This window comes from Xenopus laevis, chromosome 4L, assembly GCF_017654675.1.
Source record: "Xenopus laevis strain J_2021 chromosome 4L, Xenopus_laevis_v10.1, whole genome shotgun sequence".
NCBI classification, from domain to species: domain Eukaryota; kingdom Metazoa; phylum Chordata; class Amphibia; order Anura; family Pipidae; genus Xenopus; species Xenopus laevis.
This window is the reverse complement of record NC_054377.1, coordinates 155,223,509-155,247,998: the sequence shown is the minus strand read 5'-3', so window position 1 is coordinate 155,247,998 and position 24,490 is coordinate 155,223,509. Positions and strand designations below refer to the sequence as shown.

The following is a 24,490-nucleotide window of genomic DNA, read 5'->3' as shown; positions in this document are numbered from 1 at the left end:
ATTACGTGATAGCGGCAATGTCAAATTGTCATAGAGTGTAGGCAAAGGGCTATGTTGTTGACAGGCAGTCTTTAACATGGATTGGAAAGTCCTCTTGTGATTGGTCAACTTTGACCGATATGGAAATGAAGAAGACTTTGCCGTTTTTTTCCTCTCCCTATGGTATTACGGGATAGGGAAGTTGAGGCTTACTAGGCACAGGTCAACACATGGTAATGTGTTGGAATGTTAGATTTTGTCATGGGAATGCTTAGGCAATGGCTAATTTGCCATAGAGCCTAGGCAAAGGGATATGGGACTGACAGCTCTTGTCATAGAAGGCTATGGGTCTTCCTATTCTTTGTATGGCAAGGAGGAATCTATAGTAGGCAAAAGGCTATGTTGTTTGACAGGCAGTCTTTAACATGGATTGGAAAGTCCTCTTGTGATTGGTCAACTTTGACCGATATGGAAATGAAGAAGACTTTGCCGTTTTTTCTCTCCCTATGGTATTACGGCATAGGGAAGTTGAGGCTTACTAGGCACAGGTCAACACATGGGCATGTGTTGGAATGTTAGATTTTATCATGGGAGTGCTTAGGCAATGGCTAATTTGCCATAGAGCCTAGGCAAAGGGATATGGGACTGACAGCTCTTGTCATAGAAGGCTGTGGGTCTTCCTATTCTTTGTATGGCAAGGAGGAATCTATAGTAGGCAAAAGGCTATGTTGTTTGACAGGCAGTCTTTAACATGGATTGGAAAGTCCTCTTGTGATTGGTCAACTTTGACCGATATGGAAATGAAGAAGACTTTGCCGTTTTTTTCCTCTCCCTATGGTATTACGGGATAGCGGCAATGTCAAATTGTCATAGAGTCTAGGCAAAGGGCTATGTTGTTTGACAGGCAGTCTTTAACATGGATTGGAAAGTCCTCTTGTGATTGGTCAACTTTGACCGATATGGAAATGAAGAAGACTTTGCCGTTTTTTTTCCTCTCCCTATGGTATTACGGGATAGCGGCAATGTCAAATTGTCATAGAGTCTAGGCAAAGGGCTATGTTGTTAACAGGCAGTCTTTAACATGGATTGGAAAGTTCTCTTGTGATTGGTCAACTTTGACCGATATGGAAATGAAGAAGACTTTGCCGTTTTTTTCCTCTCCCTATGGTATGACGGCATAGCGGCAATGTCAAATTGTCATAGAGTCTAGGCAAAGGGCTATGTTTTTGACAGGCAGTCTTTAACATGGATTGGAAAGTCCTCTTGTGATTGGTCAACTTTGACCGATATGGAAAAGAAGAAGACTTTGCCGTTTTTTCTCTCCCTATGGTATTACGGCATAGCGGCAATGTCAAATTGTCATAGAGTCTAGGCAAAGGGCTATGTTGTTGACAGGCAGTCTTTAACATGGATTGGAAAGTCCTCTTGTGATTGGTCAACTTTGACCGATATGGAAATGAAGAAGACTTTGCCGTGTTTTCTCTCCCTATGGTATTACGGCATAGGGAAGTTGAGGCTTACTAGGCACAGGTCAACACATGGCTATGTGTTGGAATGTTAGATTTTATCATGGGAATGCTTAGGCAATGGCTAATTTGCCATAGAGCCTAGGCAAAGGGATATGGGACTGACAGCTCTTGTCATAGAAGGCTATGGGTCTTCCTATTCTTTGTATGGCAAGGAGGAATCTATAGTAGGCAAAAGGCTATGTTGTTTGACAGGCAGTCTTTAACATGGATTGGAAAGTCCTCTTGTGATTGGTCAACTTTGACCGATATGGAAATGAAGAAGACTTTGCCGTTTTTTTCCTCTCCCTATGGTATTACGGGATAGCGGCAATGTCAAATTGTCATAGAGCCTAGGCAAAGGGCTATGTTGTTGACAGGCAGTCTTTAACATGGATTGGAAAGTCCTCTTGTGATTGGTCAACTTTGACCGATATGGAAATGAAGAAGACTTTGCCGTTTTTTCCCTCTCCCTATGGTATTACGGGATAGGGAAGTTGAGGCTTACTAGGCACAGGTCAACACATGGTCATGTGTTGGAATGTTAGATTTTATCATGGGAGTGCTTAGGCAATGGCTAATTTGCCATAGAGCCTAGGCAAAGGGATATGGGACTGACAGCTCTTGTCATGGAAGGCTGTTGGTCTTCCTATTCTTTGTATGGCAAGGAGGAATCTATAGTAGGCAAAAGGCTATGTTGTTTGACAGGCAGTCTTTAACATGGATTGGAAAGTCCTCTTGTGATTGGTCAACTTTGACCGATATGGAAATGAAGAAGACTTTGCCGTTTTTTCTCTCCCTATGGTATTACGGCATAGGGAAGTTGAGGCTTACTAGGCACAGGTCAACACATGGTAATGTGTTGGAATGTAAGATATTATCATGGGAGTTCTTAAGGCAATGGCTAAATTGCCATAGAGCCTAGGCAATGGCCTATGGGACTGACAGCTCTTGTCATAGAAGGCTGTGGGTCTTCCTATTCTTTGTATGGCAAGGAGGAATCTATAGTAGGCAAAAGGCTATGTTGTTTGACAGGCAGTCTTTAACATGTATTGGAAAGTCCTCTTGTGATTGGTCAACTTTGACCGATATGGAAATGAAGAAGACTTTGCCGTTTTTTCTCTCCCTATGGTATTACGGGATAGCGGCAATGTCAAATTGTCATAGAGTCTAGGCAAAGGGCTATGTTGTTGGCAGGCAGTCTTTAACATGGATTGGAAAGTCCTCTTGTGATTGGTCAACTTTGGCCGATATGGAAATGAAGAAGACTTTGCCGTTTTTTCTCTCCTTATGGTATTACGGGATAGCGGCAATGTCAAATTGTCATAGAGCCTAGGCAAAGGGCTATGTTGTTGACAGGCAGTCTTTAACATGAATTGGAAAGTCCTCTTGTGATTGGTCAACTTTGACAGATATGGAAATGAAGAAGACTTTGCCTTTTTTTCTCTCCCTATGGTATTACGGGATAGGGAAGTTGAGGCTTACTAGACACAGGTCAACACATGGCTATGTGTTGGAATGTTAGATTTTATCATGGGAGTGCTTAGGCAATGGCTAATTTGTCATAGAGCCTAGGCAAAGGGATATGGGACTGACAGCTCTTGTCATAGAAGGCTTTGGGTCTTCCTATTCTTTGTATGGCAAGGAGGAATCTATAGTAGGCAAAAGGCTATGTTGTTTGACAGGCAGTCTTTAACATGGATTGGAAAGTCCTCTTGTGATTGGTCAACTATGACTGATATGGAAATGAAGAAGACTTTGCCGTTTTTTCTCTCCCAATGGTATTACGGCATAGCGGCAATGTCAAATTGTCATAGAGTCTAGGCAAAGGGCCATGTTGTTGACAGGCAGTCTTTAACATGGATTGGAAAGTACTCTTGTGATTGGTCAAGTTTGACTGATATGGAAATGAAGAAGACTTTGCCGTTTTTTCTCTCCCTATGGTATTACGGGATAGCGGCAATGTCAAATTGTCATAGAGTCTAGGCAAAGAGCTATGTTGTTGACAGGCAGTCTTTAACATGGATTGGAAAGTCCTCTTGTGATTGGTCAACTTTGACCAATATGGAAATGAAGAAGACTTTGCCGTTTTTTTCTCTCCCTATGGTATTATGGGATAGGGAAGTTGAGGCTTACTAGGCACAGGTCAACACATGTCCATGTGTTGGAATGTTAGATTTTATTATGGGAGTGCTTAGGCAATGGCTAATTTGCCATAGAGCCTAGGCAAAGGGATATGGGACTGACCGCATTTGTCATAGAAGGCTGTGGGTCTTCCTATTCTTTGTATGGCAAGGAGGAATCTATAGTAGGCAAAAGGCTATGTTGTTTGACAGGCAGTCTTTAACATGGATTGGAAAGTCCTCTTGTAATTGGTCAACTTTGACCCATATGGAAATGAAGAAGACTTTGCCGTTTTTTCTCTCCCTATGGTATTACGGGATAGGGAAGTTGAGGCTTACTAGGCACAGGTCAACACATGGCTATATGTTGGAATGTAAGATTTTATCATGGGAGTGCTTAGGCAATGGCTAATTTGCCATAGAGCCTAGGCAAAGGGATATGGGACTGACAGCTCTTGTCATAGAAGGCTTTGGGTCTTCCTATTCTTTGTATGGCAAGGAGGAATCTATAGTAGGCAAAAGGCTATGTTGTTTGACAGGCAGTCTTTAACATGTATTGGAAAGTCCTCTTGTGATTGGTAAACTTTGACCGATATGGAAATGAAGAAGACTTTGCCGTTTTTTCTCTCCCTATGGTATTATGGGATAGCGGCAATGTCAAATTGTCATAGAGTCTAGGCAAAGGGCTATGTTGTTGACAGGCAATCTTTAACATGATTTGGAAAGTCCTCTTGTGATTGGTCAACTTTGACCGATATGGAAAAGAAGAAGACTTTGCCGGTTTTTTCTCTCCCTATGGTATTACGGGATAGCGGCAATGTCAAATTTTCATAGAGCCTAGGCAAAGGGCTATGTTGTTGACAGGCAGTCTTTAACATGAATTGGAAAGTCCTCTTGTGATTGGTCAACTTTGACCGATATGGAAATGAAGAAGACTTTGCCATTTTTTCTCTCCCTATGGTATTACGGGATAGGGAAGTTGAGGCTTACTAGGCACAGGTCAACACATGGTAATGTGTTGGAATGTTAGCTTTTATCATGGGATTGCTTAGGCAATGGCTAATTTGCCATAGAGCCTAGGCAAAGGGATATCGGACTGTCAGCTCTTGTCATAGAAGGCTGTGGGTCTTCCTATTGTTTGTATGGCAGGGAGGAATCTATAGTAGGCAAAAGGCTATGTTGTTTGACAGGCAGTCTTTAACATGGATTGGAAAGTCATCTTGTGAGTGGTCAACTTTGACCGATATGGAAATGAAGAAGACTATGCCGTTTTTTCTCTCCCTATGGTATTACGGGATCGCGGCAATGTCAAATTGTCATAGAGTCTAGGCAAAAGGCTATGTTGTTTGACAGGCAGTCTTTAACATGTATTGGAAAGTCCTCTTGTGATTGGTCAACTTTGACCGATATGGAAATGAAGAAGAATTTGCCGTTTTTTCTCTCCCTATGGTATTACGGGATAGGGAAGTTGAGGCTTACTAGGCACAGGTCAACACATGTCCATGTGCTGGAATGTCAGCTTTTATCACAAACTGACATTCCTGGATCGCTTCTTGGCATCAGCGATCAAATCTCGGCTTTCAAGCATCGGCTCCTTATTGGGGTCTTAAGCTTGATGCAGCTATTTGGAGGAGACCGTTTGGAGTCTATTGAAGATTGATCAAAATTTGACCACAAGCCACCTTGTGTGGTGAAGAAAAGCTTCCTTGAAGATGGAGAGCTGCTTCGGAACACCGTGGGATGCACAGACTCGCTACAAAAATACAGCCGTTGTTGAGATACCAGAGGAACATCGTGGATTGAATGGACTATGTTATGTGGTGGAAACCTTGATGAAGACCTGTGGAATTGAGCCAAAGGATCTGTTTTGTCTACCGGAATACTATAACAGAGGTATTTATGAACTTGTGTTTTTTGAAACCAGGAAATACCAAGACAAGCAGGAGGATCCAAAACTTACCAACTGTAAGGTAAGCTTTAAGCACCATGATAACATAAGAATGGTGATTGTTTCCATGTATAATCGTTATGTTACCACTGAGGAAATTTGTGACTATTTGGGAACGGAATTTGAAGAATTGGAGTTTATTAAAGATGTCCCAAATGATTACAGAGTCTGGTCAGGAAAAAAATTGTTTAAAGCCAAACTGAGATATAGTGACTTGACTTACGATGGTTTGTTTCACCCAAGAAAGACTATCAGTATAAGAGGGAACCGAGGTTTTTTAAAATACTCAGGAATGCCCACTTTTTGCTGGAACTGTAGTGATTTTGGTCACTTGTCTAACACTTGCACAGTTGGTATGGTTTGTCGTATCTGTGATGAAATAGGTCATGATGACCCAGAGTGCAAAATAATACCTAAATGCTCCATTTGCGGAGTGGAAGGGCACAAGATTACAGAATGTGAGAAATCTTCATATGCAAGTAAAGTAAAGAAAACAGTACCTGTTGTGTCCAAAGAGGTGGTCAGAATGGAGAGAGTGGAAAATAAGTCAAAAACAGAGAGACAGGCAGTAAATCCAAACTTAACTGTGTTAGAAGGGAAAAAAGTAAAAAAAATGACAAGAGGTGAAAGAAGGAAGAGGAGGAAGGAAGACTCAAATTCTTTTTCAGAAGAAGAGGGAGAAAGTGAAAAAACGAGCAGAGAAGTAATGATGGAAGGGAGCAAGAAAATAAAGAAAGTGAAGAAGGAAGAAAAGAAGAAAAAGAAGATCAAGTAGATAAAGCAGAAGATCAGGAATGGATTATTGATATTATGGATGTTAATCTACTTTCACCTATAAGTGAAAGTGAGGTTTTAGCACGAGGAAATAGAGGTGAGAGCCGCCTCAGTGCAACACAGGTTTTGATGGCAGAAGATAGCAAAGATGACCCAGGGTGATTTGCTTCTTCTGAATTTTTTATTTATTCATTACATGTTTTTTTTGAATAGTTGATTAATCTGACCATAATGGTAATTTTTGTGTTTTTTTTTTGTTTTTGTTTTTTTTGGTAATAATTTCTTTTTCCTTTTCTCCTAAATCTTTTTTTACTGTGATAATCAACTGCGCTTCTTTGAATGTAAGAAGTATAAAAAAAATGAATGGAATTTTTGGATTTTTTAGCTACGTTAAAAGCTGAAATAAGGGGGCGTGGCTTGACACGGAGACGCATGGCTACCTGATCTCCGAGCTCCGCTACTCAACCACCTACTCCAGTCACTAATTAAGTAAGAGCGATGGGAAAATCAGGCAAAGCAAGACCGGAGAAAGAGAAAACCCCGGCAAGAAAGTTACAAGCGGGTAAAAATGACATAGCACCGCTATTTATGAGACACAAACCTGAGCGCATGCTTTCCAAGATGGCGCCCGCAGCAGAATGCACGGAGGAGGAAGCAGACTCCGTAAGGGATCAGTCGGATCAAGATAGCGAAATGGAAGGTGAGCCTGATTTCCACAACTACATTTCACAACTGCCCACAAAGTCTGATATTAAGGAGATGTTGAAAGAAGTAACAACCTCCATAAAGGAGGAACTTCAGGACATTAAAAAGGATATTTCAGCACTCTCCTCCCGTACTGATGACATGGAGGCTAATTTTAACAGGCACTCTGCTAATCAAAAAGCTATTCATGAGCATATTCAAAAACAGGATAATATGATTTTGGAACTCCAAAGACAACTGGAGGACCAAGAGAATAGGAGCAGGAGGAACAACATTAGAGTCAGGGGTGTTCCAGAAGAAGTACAAACCAGTGAAATACAATCTGTACTGCATCAAATCTTCAACAGCTTACTAGATAGGGATGCTAATACTGTGATAAAAATTGAGCGTGCCCATAGGGTACAGAAACCCAAAGCAGCACCCCTGAATGCTTCTCGAGATATCCTTTGCTGCTTACACAGTTTCTCAATCAAAGAAGAAATCCTGTCTAAAGCAAAAGAGACCAGCAATCTCACTTATGAGGATAAAAGTATTAAACTTTTCCAAGATCTCTCCAGAACAACTCTCTACAAGCGGAAATTGCTTAAACCGCTTACAGACACCCTGAGAGAAAGGAATATCGTCTACAGGTGGGGATACCCATTTTCTCTTACGGCAATTAAAGATGGAACTACAGCAGTTCTCAGATTCCCAGGAGATACTGATCACTTCATTAAAAGACTTCATCTACCTAATGTGGAAACTCCAGGATGGTATCCTGCTCCTAACACTACTCCTTAATTGGATTTCGAACTCCAAGGAGAATGGTCACAGGTCAATACGCCCAAGAGAATTCCAAGAACACCGAGGACCCCTAAAGAAAGACGTAGACACATGCAAGACTGAACTTCAGTTGGTTCCGGGTCTAAACCATTCTGGACTACAAACTCTGTTGGTAAAGGAGAGATTTTCCTCTCCCTATATCATGCTCCTTTGCTTATTTACTATACACCTTCTACTCTTAACGAGATGGCGAAAGATATTCCAGCAATGACAAGAGGGTGCTAACCGGGGATGTTGACTTTGTCAACAACACCCTGGCAGAGACATTGGAGATAAGTATGTGAACCACAGTAATATATGCTCTTACAAGTTTTTCTCAAGATTGACTTTGAAAGTTTTATTTTCCATATTGGGTTGAAATGTTTTTCCTTTTTCTCTTTCTTTTTATCTAACTCAATATAACTTGTTCAGTTGTATACTCATTAGAACTTAAGGTATCTAAATGTTGTTTATTATTATTGGGTAACTACTCATTACTCCCCCCCATTCCCTCTACAGTACAGTTAAATTCATTAAGCTGGACTGGTGGTTGATAATTCATCCTTGCAGAAATGGTCACCACTCAACCACCCACCCCCGAATTTAAGGTGCTTCGCACTCCTGCCGCTACCATCCCACCCAGCCATGGGGATAATACCCCCATTAAGTCTGTTGCGGCTTTACTAAATCCCTGTTATACGTCTTCCCCTTTCCCAATCCCCCCTCTCTTCACTCCCCCTTCATCTGCCCCAAAATTAAGGCAAACGGGCATCAAGTGTCAGCTGGAATTAGGATCACCTTTGTTTTATTTTACTCTGTTATGGCGGTTCAAAAAAATTTAGAATGTATAACTCTGTCATTCAATGTTAATGGTCTAAACGAGCCAGTGAAGAGATCTCAGATTTTTGGGGAATGCAAAAGACATAATGCTAAAATAATTATGATACAAGAATCACACTTTAAGGAAAACCATTTACCTAAATTGAATGTGAAATCATTTCCGCATATATTTATGAGCAATAACCCTTCTAAGAAGTCCCTTGGTGTACTCACATTAGTCCATAAAGACTTACCATTCCACTGCTTAGATTCAAAAGTTGATGCGGAGGGGAGATATGTCCTAGTAAAATGTAAAATAGCCTCTCAGTTATGTACTCTGGCTAATGTTTATGTCCCCAATTCAGGACAAGTCACATACCTAAGGAAATTCATGAAAATACTGGAAGAATTCAGTGAGGGGCTGACGATCCTTGGTGGTGATTTTAACCTTACATTGAATCCCAACACAGACTCATCTTCCCATAAAAGCAGTATCTCTGTAACTGGTCTAAAGGAAGTAAAACAAATGTTTAGAGAAGCACATTTAATAGATGTTTGGAAAATATTGCACCCTACACAAAGAGACTACACACACTTCTCCAAAACATATAACGTTTATTCCAGAATCGACTACATTTTTAGTTCACAACATTGGCTACATCTGTTTAAGCAAGCTGAAATCTGTCCTTCGCTTATTTCAGATCATTCACCGATCACTGTAAAATTTATAGTACCATCAACTTCACAGCAGGAATTCAATTGGAGACTTAATGATTTTCTATTACATTCTGATGACAGAAGAGGTATAGTTCTAGGATGGATCAAACAAATAGTCCAAATAAATGCTTCCTCTGAGACCACTCCAGCTACATTGTGGGAAACTTTAAAATGTGTGCTAAGAGGCAATCTAATAGCAATGGGCGCCAACCTGAAAAAAGAAAAGAAAAAAGAGATTAATCTTCTACTTAAGGATATTTTTAACTTAGAGCAGAAACATAAGAACACCTTATCCAACGAAACGCTTACCAACCTGGAAAGCAAACGCATACAATTAAAATCAATTCTGGACGCAAAAACTCAGAGAGCATACCTAAGCAGTAAACAAAAGTACTACGAGCTTAATGACAAATGCACAAAACACTTTGCACAAACTCTCAAAAAAATCCAACCTCAGACACACATAATGTCGATTAAAGACGGAAATAATGAAACACAACATAGCACGAAAAATATAGCTCAGGCTTTTCAGGAGTATTACCAAACCCTTTATAAACTTAAGCCTTCGTCCCCATCACAAGATCTTCTTAATGATATAGATCAATTTATTGCTCAGGCAAAGCTCCCTAAAATTACTCTTGAACAAGCCAAAATCCTAGACGCTGATTTCACGTACAGAGAAATTGAAGAGTGCATAATGTCTCTGAAAAATGGAAAAAGCTCGGGACCTGACGGTTATACCGCTTCCTTTTATAAATCCTTCAAAGAGGATTTAATCCCGTTGCTACTAGATTATTACAATGACATTTCTGACCTCAGCCACTTTCACCCACAAGCACAAGAGGCCCACATAACAATAATCCCAAAACCAGACAAGGATCCCCAACAATGTTCTAGTTACAGACCCATTTCTTTAATAAATTTGGATATGAAGATATATGCTAAAATAATAGGGAACAGATTACAGCATCACTTACCTCACTTGATTCACCCAGATCAGGCAGGATTTGTGCCTAAAAGAGAAGGAAAGGACAACACTGCCAAGGTTATTTCCCTACTACAGCTCGTTAAAGATAAAGGCATTCCCACTCTCATCCTTACCACAGATGCCGATAAGGCATTTGACAGGGTTTCCTGGTCATTCCTGGAACAGACAATCTCCGGATTCGGGCTAGGAGAAAAAACCAAACAAAGAATTATGGCACTATACAAAAATCCGACTGCTAGAATCAAGGTGAACGGTATCTTCTCTCCCAAAATACAGATCCTTAACGGGACTAGGCAGGGGTGCCCTCTCTCTCCTATCTTATTCGTTATGGTAATGGAAACCCTATTAGCCCATATCAGAGCAGACCCTAACATATCAGGACCTATGGTTACAGGGATAGAATACAAATGTGCAGCATTCGCTGATGATCTATTACTGTTCATCACTAAGCCCACAGTTTCCCTACCAAACGTACTTAACTTGATGAAACTATATGGCAATCTTTCAAACTTCAAAGTAAATTTAACAAAATCAGAAATATTAAATATAAATATAGCACCAGCCAAAGCTGAGATACTTAAACAAAGCTTCTCATTCAAATGGGCATCCCCGCATATAAAGTATCTGGGGGTCAAACTTCAGGCCAACCTGGGCATGGCCTATGACGATAATTATATTCCTCTTATTAAAGCTCTTCAAAAGCTTTTAGAGAAATGGGGCAAACTGCAACTTTCATGGTTGGGAAGAATCCAAGCCATAAAGATGGTCATCCTCCCGAAAATACTGTATCTATACCAAGTCTTACCTATCCACATTCCTCAATCTTTTTTCTCATCAGTTAAATCCATGATCTCCCGGTTTGTATGGAATGGGAAAAATCCCAGATTAAAACATAACCTGCTAATTCTACCTAAAGAGAGAGGTGGCCTTGGCTTACCTGATCCATACTTATATTACCTTTCAGTACATCTGGTGCTTATTCATAACTGGACCCAAAGAAAGAATGAGAAAGCATGGAGCCTACTTGAACAAACCTTTATTCCCTTCCCGATTGAAAACACACTATGGACTATGGACAATACCTACCTCCAAACGGCTCTGGCACATCCCCTGATTAGAGCTACACTAAAAATATGGCAAAAAAACAAAGAAAAATATAGCCTCACTAAATCACCTTACCTTCTATCACCGCTGTGTAATAATCCTGAGTTTGTTCCAGGGAGAGATCTAGGAGCCTTCAAAAGATGGAATACCTGGAAAGGAAGAGAAACGAGAATGAGTGATTTCATCACAAACAATAGAATAATCCCCTTAGCTACAATTCAGAAAAGGTGGGGGTCTCACCCGAGAGACATTTGGAACTACAATCAACTATATGGCTTTTTACAGTCTAGAAAATCGGGATATTGGTCCAGACAGCTTACACCATGGGAAAGAGCTTTAACATCCCCACTAGAAAACACTAAAATGCTGTCTTTCTCTTATAAGCTACTGCTGAATTCCATCCCTAAAACTATCCCTACCTTTTGTGCAGCATGGGAAAGAGAACTTGATATAAATCTTTCTGAACAGGACTGGAGTACTATTTTTAAGACCATACATAAAACATCTAAGGCCTCCAAAACAACTGAAGCGATTTATAAACTTACTACAAGATGGCACTATACACCAGCTAAGTTGCATAAAATGTTCCCTAACTCTTCTAATATCTGTTGGAGATGTAATAAAGAGGAGGGGACACACTCTCATATCTGGATAACATGTCCAATACTTAAACTGTACTGGAAACAAGTGTTACAATCTATTCACATAGTATCAGGGATTAGTATTGACAGAACAAACTATGCTTTAATTCTTCTAAATTTACCTGATAACCCCAAAAGGAAAGCCTTAAACCCTCTCTCGCAACACTTACTACAAGCAGTTAAAGCTTTAATTCCAGGGAAATGGAAGAACACTCACCCGCCCACCCTCAGGGAATGGATAATAAAGGTTGAGGAAATACGAAAGATGGAGGAACTTACCCACTTGATTCACTCTAATAGCCCTAAGTACTGGAAAATATGGTCTCCATGGTTACGATACATCCAAAATTTAGGTAGTAATTAGATCTATCTCCGAAACCTAGATCACATCAATTAATAACACTATACAATAATACAATATACCCCCTCCCCTCCTATCTCAGTTAATTTCTAGAGGTTTTAGATGGCTCGTGGTAGTTATAAGTCATTAGATGTTTGATCAAGGATGACCAAGAGTATTTCATATGTGAATTGTATAGTTTATAAACTGTATTAGAGCAATAACTTGATGTCAACTGTTTTGCCAAGGATATTTTCTATGTACAATATACCTAGCTCAAACTGGCAATTTCCTTTCTCCCCCCCCAATTTCTTCTTTTGTTCACATAACCCCACCCCCCCTTCTTCCTTCTGTACTCCCTCCCCCTTTTTGTTCTATTGAAAATGAAAAATAAAGATAATAAAATAAAAAAAAAAAAAAAAAAAAGCTGAAATAATTTGTGTTCAAGAGTGTTGCATTGAGTTTTGTAAAAATCATACACACCTAGTTAATTTTTGGAAATGGGGGCCAGCCTTTTTCTCTGGGGAAAATGTATGTCAAAACTCTGGTATTGTTTTTTTTTTGTTTTTTTGTTTTTTTTCTTTTTTGAATAGTTGATTAATCTGATATTAAAGGTAATTTTTTTTTGTTTTTTGGAGTGGTATTGTTTTTTTTCCTTTTTCCTTTTCTCCTAAATTTTTTACTATTATAATCAACTGCGCTTCTTTGAATGTAAGAAGTATAAAAAATGAAGGGAGGAGAAATGGAATTTTTGATTTTTTAGCTACGTTAAAAGCTGAAATAATTTGTGTTCAAGAGTGTTGGATTGAGTTTTTAAAAATTATACACACCTAGTTAATTCTTGGAAATGGGGACCAGCCTTTTTCTCTGGGGAAAATTTATGCCAAAATTCTGGTATTGGGTTATTAATTAAAGGGGATTGTTTTGAGTTTAAAAACTTAATTGAAATTGAACCAGGAAGAGCCTTTTTTGTTAATGGAATTTTCAGAGGAATGAAAATTAAAATAATGTGTGTATATGGGAATTCTGAGAAAAATGATAGAGTTAAGTTGTTTGAAAAAATATCATATTTTCTTTCAGGATCTGATCCAATTGTGATTTTAGGAGACTTTAATTGTATCATTGGGGTAAAAGATAGAAAAGGAGATGGTAAATTGGATAAATCTTCTATAACTTTGAGAAACATGCTAATAGATTTTAAGTTAACAGATACATGGAAGGTAAAACACAGAGATAAAGAAGGGTTTTCTTGGGCAAACAAAATTAGTCAGTCAAGAATAGATTTTTGTTTTTGTACTAAAGATTTTAAAATCTGTGAAGTAGAACTAATACCAAATGGCTTTTCAGATCATAAAATTCTATATTTGTCTCTGTCATCTGAAAATAGAGTTAATAGTGTAAAAAGACCATGGAAGTTAAATTGTTTATTATTAGAGGATGAGAAAATATGTGAACTTTTTTATGCCAAGTATAAATATTGGAGAAATTTGAAAGGAACTTTCACTTCTAAAAGAATCTGGTGGGACTGGATGAAAAACGAATGTAAGTTATTTTTCATTAGAATTGGTATTAAAAAAAAGAAAGAGGAGTGGAGTTACTATAATTTTTTAAATTGTAAACTACAGGGAATGGTTGCTTTTAGAGAATTAGGATATAATATGGAAGAAGAAATTAAAGATACAAAGAAAGAAATAAAAAAATGGATCGAGCATAGAGGTAAAGAAATAATTTTTAATTCTAGAGTGACGGATTTTGAGGAAAATGAAAAATTTACAAGTTTTTTCTTTAGATGTGTCTAAAAAGGTAACCAAATTGATAGTTTACATGGGAAAAATTATATTAAATATATTTTAGATGAGGTCTTTAACTTCTATAATGGTTTATTTGGAAAAAATGGAAAAATAGATGAAAGTTTTTTAGAAATGTTCCTAAATAAATTAGATAGAGTTTTAAATTTAGAAGAGCAAATGGTTTTAAGTGGGGATATTTCGGTAATTGAAATAGAGGAAGCAGTAAAAAGCTTTGCAAGAAATAAATCTCCAAGGATAGATGGATTGGTTATAGAATTTTATGTGAAATTTTGGGAGTTAATTAAATATGATTTCTATGAGATGGTAAATGAATGTTTTAATGAGGGTATGTTATCTTACTCTCAAAGAAAAGGTTTAGTAACTCTGATTTATAAGAAGGGTAACAAGGAAGAAATAAAGAATTATAGGCCGATTACTTTATTAAATATAGATTATAAAATCATGGCAAAAGTTTTAGCAAATAGATTCAGAAAAGTAATTGGTTTTATAATTGAGGAAGGACAAGGCTGTGGAGTACCAGGTAAAATAATATGGGAAAATCTTGTGTTGATTAGTAAGGATGTAGCGAACTGTTCGCCCGCGAACTAGTTCGCGCGAACTTCGACCGTTCGCGTCCGCCGAATGTTCGTGAACGTTTGGGAACGTTCGCATTTTGAGTTCGCGTTCGATCGTTCGACCATTCGACCATTCGAATTCCTTCGACCGCTAAAAATCGAATGATTTCCATTCGTTCTAACGATTGTAAGCATTCGATCGAATGGCTTCGATCGTTCGATTCGAATGAAAATCCTTCGATCGAACGATTAAAATCCTTCGATCGTTCGAATCGAACGATTTTAGCGGGTGTTCGAAGTTCGCGAACTGTTCGCGAACGTTCGCATTTTTTGCCGGTGTTCGCGAACGGCGTTCGCGAACACCAAATCGGCAGTTCGCTACATCCCTATTGATTAGAGATATGTTATATGATGTTCTGGATAGAGATCAGGGGGTTAGCCTGTTTTCGCTTGACTTTGAAAAAGCATTCGATAGTGTGTCACATGAGTTTATTTTTTCAGTGCTTGAAAAAATTAATTTGGGTAAGAAATTCATTAACATGGTTAAATTTCTATATAATAATGTAGAAAGTCAAGTGTTAGTAAATGGGTTTTTAACAAATAAAATAAGTGTGAAATCAGGAGTACGACAAGGATGTCCCTTATCGCCAATTTTATTTATTTGTGCGATAGAACCTTTATTGAGAAATTTTAGAAAAGATAAAATGATTAGAGGAGTAAAAGTGCCTGGGAGTAATCAGAAAGAAGTCAAATGTCTTGCGTATATGGATGATATAGTTGTTGTATGTACAGATTCTGTTTCTATAAATAGGGTAGTTTTTATTGCAAACTGTTTTAAAAATGTATCAGGGTTAACTTTAAATAGCGATAAATCAACATGTTGCGCATATAGAAATTGGAACATTGACTGCTTTTGTAAGTTAAAAGTTGTTAAAAATAAGATAAAAATTTTAGGAATTAATTTTAACCAGATTTTATCAGGAGAGGAAGATTGGATTTCATTGTTAGGAAAAATAAAAATGAGATTAGCATTTTGGAGACTAAGAAAGTTATCTATAGTTGGAAAAGTTTTAATTATAAAAGCTGTTTTATTACCTCTTCTATTATATGTGTCAATTGTGTTTTTACCATCTGATCGTTATATGAGAAAGTTTATACGTGAAATTTTTATTTTCATATGGGGGTCAAAGATGGAGAGAATAAAAAGGGAGATTATGTATAAAGACGTGGCAAATGGAGGAAAAGATGTTCCTGACATTAGGCGATTTTTATTTTTAAAGCATATTTCTTTCATTTTTAAATAATAGCAAAAGAAAGCATGGTTGCAGATTTCATTAGATACAGTGGTGGTTTTTTTATAAGAAACAAGTGGGAGAAAGTGTGTATAAATAAACCATATTCTTTTAACATAAACAGGTTTTATGTAAGTATGGAAAGAATTGTAAGAAAATATGATTTGAAACAGTATGATTATAGTGACATGATGAATTCAAAACATATAACAAAGAGACTAAGGAAAGATGAAATAGTGTGTACAGTTGAAAGGTATAACAGTGAAATCTCAAAAAATATATGGAACATGGTATTAAATAAAAATCTGACAAACAGTCAAAGAGATCTGGCCTGGGAAATTGTACATAACTCTTTGCCGGTAAGGAATTTCCAGTTTTTAAGGGGATTAATAAAAAATCCAAAATGCCCTAGAGAAAATTGTAAGAGTGGAGATTTTCAGCACCCAAAATGTGCTTGAAAATCCTACCTCGGCTTATACGCGGGTCAGCTGCCTTACCAGTAAATTTGTAGAGATGAATCCCACATGATCCCCCTCCCAGCCACGAAGAAAGAGCAACAGCGCAAGGAGTGTGTGCGCACGCTGACGTCATCAGCTCAGCGATGTGACAACTCCGGCGCCGGCTGCAGGAAGCAGTATCCCCAGCTCTCCCCTTCTGCCTGCCAGCATCTCCGGGCTGCCCCTACCCCAGCGATCGCTTAAACTTTGAAGGGGCCCAGCAGCAGAGAGCAGCTTCCCCTCCCACCCACTAACAACTCTGGGCAGCCTTTGAAGGCGATCAGCGCCTACTACAGGGAGCAGCTTCCTGACTCTCCCCTCCCATTGGAGCAAATTTACCGGTAAGGCAGCTGTCTTCTTAATATATCTATTTCATCTACCATAGGTTTTTTTTTTTATCATTGTACGATGAATTAATGTTTTAAGCATCATGGCTTGATTTTTAACATTAAACCGACTGTTTGATATTTCTGAGACTTTTCTGAGTTGTGTCTAGGCTTATACACGAGTCAATAAGTTTTTCTGGTTTTCATAGGTAAAATTAGGTACCTCGGCTTATACGCGGGTCGGCTTATACACGAGTATATACGGTACATACATTTTGGAATTGTCATTTTACGCAAATGGTATGGAAAAAGATGGGTACTTTTTTAAAATATGTTACTGGGTTGGATGCTTTGAGTTATGAAGTAGTTTTCTTCAAATTAAAATGTAAAGATGAAAATATTATTAAAGCTTGGCAAATAATAAATGTAACGAAAGAAGCTATTTGGAAGTGCAGAAAAATCTTAGTATGGAAAACAGAAGAGTTATCAGTGACTGACTGTATTAGAATTGTATTAAGTAACATATATTTTGTTTTTGATTGATAAAAAAAGATATGGAAAAAAAGTTGAAAATAAATGGAAAATTAAAAACTGGTATAAATTAGTGATGGGCGAATTTGTGCTGTTTCGCTTCGCCGGAAAATTCGCGAATTTCACACGAAATTCACAAAACGGCGAAAAATTCGCGAAACGGCGCTGGCGTCTCGTTTTTGACGCCGGCGCCCGTTTTTTCGGAAAAAATATTTTTTGACGCCGGCGAATTTTTTCGGCGAATTTTCGCGGGCGTTTCGCGAATTTATTCACTGGACGCGAATCGCGCAAATTCGCCGCGAATTCGCACCTGGCGAATAAATTCGCCCATCACTAGTATAAATACAAATAATAAAGATGTGTATATATGTGTGTATCTATATATGTATATATATATGTATATACAATTTTTTCCTATATGATGTTTTGCTAAAAGTTTTTTTTCAATATTCTGGATAATCATTCAGACTTCTTTTTGGAAGAAACTTTAAAAGCTGAAGGGAAAAAAAAAAAGTCCTTTTGTGATTGGTAAACTTTGGCTGATCTGGAAAAGAAGAAGACAGGGTGAGTTGTTTTCTCCCTATTGTATTACAGGATAGGGAACTTGAATCTTATTTGGCACAGCTCAACACATTGCTATGTGTTGGAATGTCAGATTTTATCATGGAAGGGATTGGGTGATGTCAAATTGTTATAGAGTCTAGACAAAGTGCTATGTGTCTTACAGCTCTTGTGATAGATGGGTGTGGGTCTTAGTATTCTTTTGTATGGAATGGGGTAATCTATAATAGGCAAAGGGTTAAGTTGTTGATGTGCATTGGAAAGTCCTCTTGTGATTGGTCAACTTTGACTGATATGGAAATGAAGGAGACTTGTGGGTTGTTCTCTCCCTATGGTTTTAAAGGAGAAGGAAAGTCTAAAATCATGTTATTCTCTATCTGTTGACCATGGAAAATAAATGCCCATACCACCAAGCATTCCCTCATAATATTTTGCATAAATTTTTGGGCTGCACTCGTTTTTTACAAAAGTTTAAACATGTATAAAAACCCATACCCATCCTGCAGTCCAGAAATCACTGTGAATAGGGCACATGCATGCGCAGTCCGTCTAAGCCGTGCCCTGCGCATGCGCACTAGGCTCTTGTCTGTTCCCTGTGAAGCGATGACGTCGAGGTCACGTGATACCTCAGTTTGTCATCGCTGACCTCTTTACCCCTGCCTCATTTAATCATGCACCCGTTGCACTCCTGCGAGCGCAGGAGCGGAGCAAGAATATTAATCAATGAATCCAGCGTGCGGGTCTGTCTGAGGTCTGTAGGGTAAAGACGCATGCTTTTTTTTAAAAATATTTACTTTGTCCCGGTTTTTTTTTGAATGCGAGAATAAATGCTAGTAAGATTACTTCACAGGTCACAAAGGAGGCGCATGCGCATTACTGAGGGAGCGCAGAGTGAAGTGATGCGCCTATTTGAAAATGGCGGCGCCAAACTGGGAGAGGGGTCGAAACTTCTGAAGGATGATGCACAGAAGCAGGAATGAATTCAGAGTTTTTAGTACTGCGTTTCAGGAGGGGGCCTGATGGTAAACATACTGAAGGTAGTCTCGTTTTTTATGTTTCCTTCTCCTTTAAGGGATAGCTGCAATGTCAAATTGTCATAGAGTCTAGGAAAACGGCTATGTGATTGACAGGTAGTCTTTGACATGGATTGGAAAGTACTCTTGTGTTTTATAAACTGACTGATATAGAAATGAAGGCGACTTGGTGAGTTGTTCTCTCCCTATAGTATTATGGGATAGAGAAGTTGAGGCTTACTTGGCACAGCTCAACGCATGGCTGTGTTGGAATGTCAGATCTTTTCATGGAAGGGATTGGGCGATGTTAAATTGTCATAGAGTTTTGACAAAGGGTTATGTGTCTGACAGCTCTTGAGATAGATGGTTGTGGGTCTTCCTATTTTTTGTGTGGAAGGGGGTAATCTATAACAGGAAAATGGCTATGTTGTTGACAGGCAGTCTTTGACATGGATTGTAAAGTCCTCTTGTGATTGGTCAACTTTGACTGATATGGAAATGAAGGAGACTTGGTGGGTTGTTCTCTCCCTATGGTATTATGGAATAGCGGTGATGTGAAATTGTCATAGAGTATAGGCCATGGGCTGTGTGACTGACAGCTCTTGTGATAAATGGGTGTGGGTCTTCCTATTCATTTGTATGGAAGGGGGTATTAAACTTTGAGAAAATGAAACGTTGAAAAAACGAAATTGAAAACTTTGAAAAAATAAAACTTTGAAAACTTGAAAATATAAAATTTTAAAAACTTTGAAAAAATTAAATTGAAAACTGAATAAATGAAACTTTTTAAACTTTGAAAAAATTAAACTTCTAAAAATGTTGAAAACTTTGAAAAAATGAAACTTTGAAAACTTTGAAAAATGAACCTTTGAAAACTTTGAAAATTAAACTTTAAAAATTAAACTTTGAAAAAATGGCACTTTGTGTCTTCTTGATTCCTCCGCGCTGTGGAAAGGAAAGACTTAAAACTTGGAAAACTTTGAAAAAATGTCAAAAGTTGAAAAGCCTAGGACACCTGGTATTCCCAGGGGGTCTCCCGACCCTGTATCGCATCTGAGATCTGACGAGATCAGGCACTTTCAGGTTGGTGTGGCCATTGGCGATGAATGCCAGCACCTTCTGGCTCCTTGACTTGTCGGCGATGCTGTGGCAAAATAAAGTTGAAAACTTTGAAAAGCTTATGACTCCTGGTATTCCCAGGCGGTCTCCCATCCAGGTATTAACCAGGCCCAACCCTGTATAGCTTTTGAAATCAGGCACTTTCACGGTGGTGTGGATGTAGGCGATGAACATCAGCACCTTTTAGCTTCTTGACTTGTCAGTGGCGCTGTGAAAAATAAAGTTGAAAACTTTGAAAAATTAAACTTTGAAAAAATGGCACTTTTCGGGACTTCATGACTCGTCCACGCTGTCAAAAAATAAAGTTGAAAACTGAAAAAATTTAACTTTGAAAACTGAAAAAATTTAATTTTGAAAACTTAAATTTAAACTTGAAAAAAATAAAAATTTAAAAACTGAAAAATTTAAACTTTTTAAACTTTCAAAAAATGAAACTTTGAAACAATGAAACTGAAAACTTGAAAAAAATAAAATTTTAAAAACTTTGAAGAAATGAAACTTTTTAAACCTTGAAAAAATGAAACTTTGAAAATGTTGAAAACTTTGAAAAAATGAAACTGAAAACTTTGAGAAATGAAACTTTGAAAACTTTGAAAAAATGTAACTTTGAAAAAATGAAACTTTGAAAAAATGAAACTGAAAACTTGAAAAAAAAATAAAATTTTAAAAACTTTGAAGAAATGAAACTTTTTAAACCTTGAAAAAATGAAACTGAAAACTTTGAAAAAATGGAACTTTGAAAACTTAGAAAAATGAAACTTTGAAAACTTTGAAAAAATTTAAATTGAAAAAATGGCACTTTGCATCTTCTTGATTCTTCCGCGCTGTGGAAAGAAAAGACTTAAATCTTGGAAAACTTTGACAAAATGGCAAAATTGGAAAAGCCTACGACACCTGGTATTCCCAGGCGGTCTCCCATCCAGATACTAACCAGGCCCGACCCTGTATCGCTTCTGAGATCAGGCACTTTCAGGATGGTATGGCCATAGGCGATGAATGTCAGCACCTTTCCACTCCTTGACTTGTCTGCGATGCTGTGGTAAAATAAAGTTGAAATCTTTGAAAAATTGGCAAAGGTAGAAAATCCTATGACACCTGGTATTCCCAGGCTGTCTAGCATCCAGGTACTAACCAGGCCCAACCCTGTATCATTTCTGAAATCAGACACTTTCAGGATGGTGTGGCCAGTGGCGATGAACAGCAGCACCTTACGGCTTCTTTACTTGTCAGCGGTGCTGTGGAAAAATAAAGTTGAAAAGTTTGAAAAATGAAAATTTGAAAACTTTGAAAAATTGGCACTTAGCGGGACTTCTTGACTCATTCACGCTGTCGAAAAATAAAGTTGAAAACTGTGAAAAAATGAAACCTTGAAAAAATTAATCTTTAAAAACTTTGAAAAAATTCAACTTTGAAAACTTTGAAAAAATTAAACTTTGCGTCTTCTTGATTCGTCCGCACTATGGAAAGAAAAGACTTAAAACTTTGAAAACGGCAAAAGTTGAAAAGCCTACGACACCTGGTATTGCCAGGCGGTCCCCCATCCAGGTACTAACCAGGCCCAACCTTGTATCACTTCTGAGATCAGGCACTTTCAGGGTGGTGTGGCCATAGGCGATGAATGTCAGCACCTTTTGGCTCCTTGACTTTTGCTGTGGCAAAATAAAGATGAAAACTTTGAAAAATTGCCAAAGCTAGAAAAGCCTATGACACCTGGTATTCCCAGGCGGTCTCCCATCCAGGTACTAACCAGGCACAACCCAGTATCGCTTTTGAGATCAGACACTTTCAGGGTGCTGTACCAGCCAACAGCCGAATATTGCCCCCAAATAAATACCTGTTCCATCCAACAGCCAAATATTGACCCCTAACTAGTACCTGTGCCAGCCAACAGCCAAATATTGCCCCCAAATAAATACCTGTGCCATCCAACAGCCAAATATTGCCCCCTAATTAGTACTTGTTGGGTTTGGGTTCTTGACCGCCCTTCAGTTGCCACGCCCATGGAGCTCCTCACTTAGGATCCAGAGATCTCCAGGAGACAAGCAGTGCACCACACAAGAAATGATGCAGAAATTGACTGTTTATTAGCATGTAAAGCTAGATTTTATATTCTTTGCATGCCCCCTATAGCCCCTCCTTTAACAGCATATAAGGAGAGAGACAAACAAACAGCACAGTTTGCAGAATCACAGGAATAGAGCATGTGTTACATTTAGAAGAAGCAAACAAGTTACATAGGGTGGGGGAAGCAAGATGTCAAAGTTACAGAAATAACTAAAGTGCAACAGCTGAAGTTACATATATTTCAGTAAAGGTATGCAGTTTCTACATGTTGTATAGATAATCTTGAGCAATGGGTTTTGCCCTGCTGCCTGAAATATCACTTAGCCTTGCAATTGCAGTTACAAGCAATTAATCCTGTAATGTAAGAATTTAAAGGTGAAGGCATAAGAACCATGATTTTAAGCATATTCCTACAGTACTTGTGCCAGCCAGCAAAATATTGCCCCTCAGATATGTGCCAGGTTAGAAGCCAGCAGCAGCAAGATTATTGCCCCAGATGATCTGTACCTGTGTGTGCCAGCAGCAAGAAGAAAATAAGCTTAGTAGTCGTCTGGACTGGTTTACAGTCAGTGTGCACATTACCACCAGGCCCAGCTCTCTTCAAATTTGTTCCAGGCGCCACACCAACACACCAACCCAGCTCTCTGCTGTCCTGTCAATGTGGTGTTACTCCAACGCCACTTCATACAGCGCATGCGCAAATGTGTGATGATATTAAGAAGTGCAGCAGCCAATGCCAGCAAGTAAGAGTGAGGTGGGGACTGGGGAGCACTGCCGTAGCCATAGAAATGACCGCCCCTACGTTAGAGATCACACGGTGTAGTGAATACAAACAATTAGATAAAAAAATAAAGGTTTATTTTTAAAAAAACACAAAAGAAATGTGCGCCCCCATATGATTGCGCCGTAGGCAAGCGCCTACTCTGCCTACCCCATAGATAAATCAATTTGTTGTGCCTACGGAAATTGAGTTTTTGATTGTTTTGGTAATGTTAAAGTTTGCAAAGATAGTGTTAAGATTTTAGGAATCACTTTTAATCAAACTTTGTCTGGAGAGGAGGATTGGGTGGTTTTATTAGGAAAGATGAAAAAGAAATTGGCTTTTTGGAAGCTAAGGAAATTATCTATGGTGGATAAGATTTTAATTATTAAAGCCATTTTATTACCCTTGTTATTGTCTTGGTCTATTGTGTTTTTACCATCTGATTTATATATGAATACATTTATAAGAGAAATTTTTATTTTTTTATGGGGATCTAGGATGGAAAAAATTAAAAGAAAAATTATGTGTAAAGATGTTGCTAATGGAGGAAGAGGTGTTCCAGATATTAGATTATTTTTATCTCTTAAACATATTGCTTTTATTTTTAAATTAATTAAAAAGGGTGGCATGGTTTCAGATTTTATAAGTTATAGTGGTGGGTGGTTTTTTAGATTAGATTAGATTAGATTCAACTTTATTGTCATTACACAAGTACAAGTACAAGGCAACGAAATGCAGTTTAGGTCTAACCAGTAGTGCAATAAGCAGTAAGTGCAGGATAAGGTATAAATTATAATTGGTATGTACAAGAATGTTTACAAATAATAATATTTACAAAGTGATTACAGTCATATGAACATAATATACAGTTTGTAGTAACTATAATCAGTAGTTACAAGCAGATGAACAAATGTACAGGTTGCTGAAGTACAATATTGAATGTGCAATGGTAATGGGGATAGTGTAAGGTGGGGGGTTTAAAGGAGTCAGTAAGGTGCAGAGTTCAGAATGGAGACAGCTCTAGGAAAGAAACTGTTCCTCAGTCTGCATGAGAAAAAAGTGGGATGCATTAAATAAGCAAAGTCCGTACACTTTTAAGAACAGTAGGTTTTATGTAATTTTAGAAAGAATTGTGAAGCAATATAATTTAAAGGATTTAGAGGTTATAGAGGTTCAAATCCTGTGGAGAAAATCTTAAAAAAGATGAAATTGTTTGTCCTGTTGAAAGGTTTAATGAAAAAAATTCTAAAGAAATATGGAAATTGATGTTAAATAAAAATTTAACAAACAGTCAAAAGAACTTGGGATGGGCAATTGTGCACAATGCATTATCTGTCAGATATTTTCAGTATATAAGAGGTTTGTTAAGAAACCCATAGTGTCCAAGAGATGGATGTTTCAGTGATGAGACAGTGATGCATGTGTTTTCTAACAGTAATTTTGCCCAGAGTGTATGGAAAAAAATGGGAAGTTTGTTAAAATATATTACAAACATAAAATTGTTAAATGATGGAA

General features: G+C 38.0%; 2 pseudogenes; both read right to left on the bottom strand.

Moving 5' to 3' along the window:
- Positions 1–21,030: 21,030 nt before the first annotated feature.
- LOC121403448 lies at positions 21,031–21,139 on the bottom strand (annotated as a pseudogene).
- Positions 21,140–21,652: 513 nt separating this feature from the next.
- LOC121403470 lies at positions 21,653–21,761 on the bottom strand (annotated as a pseudogene).
- Between the last annotated feature and the right edge of the window lie 2,729 nt (positions 21,762–24,490).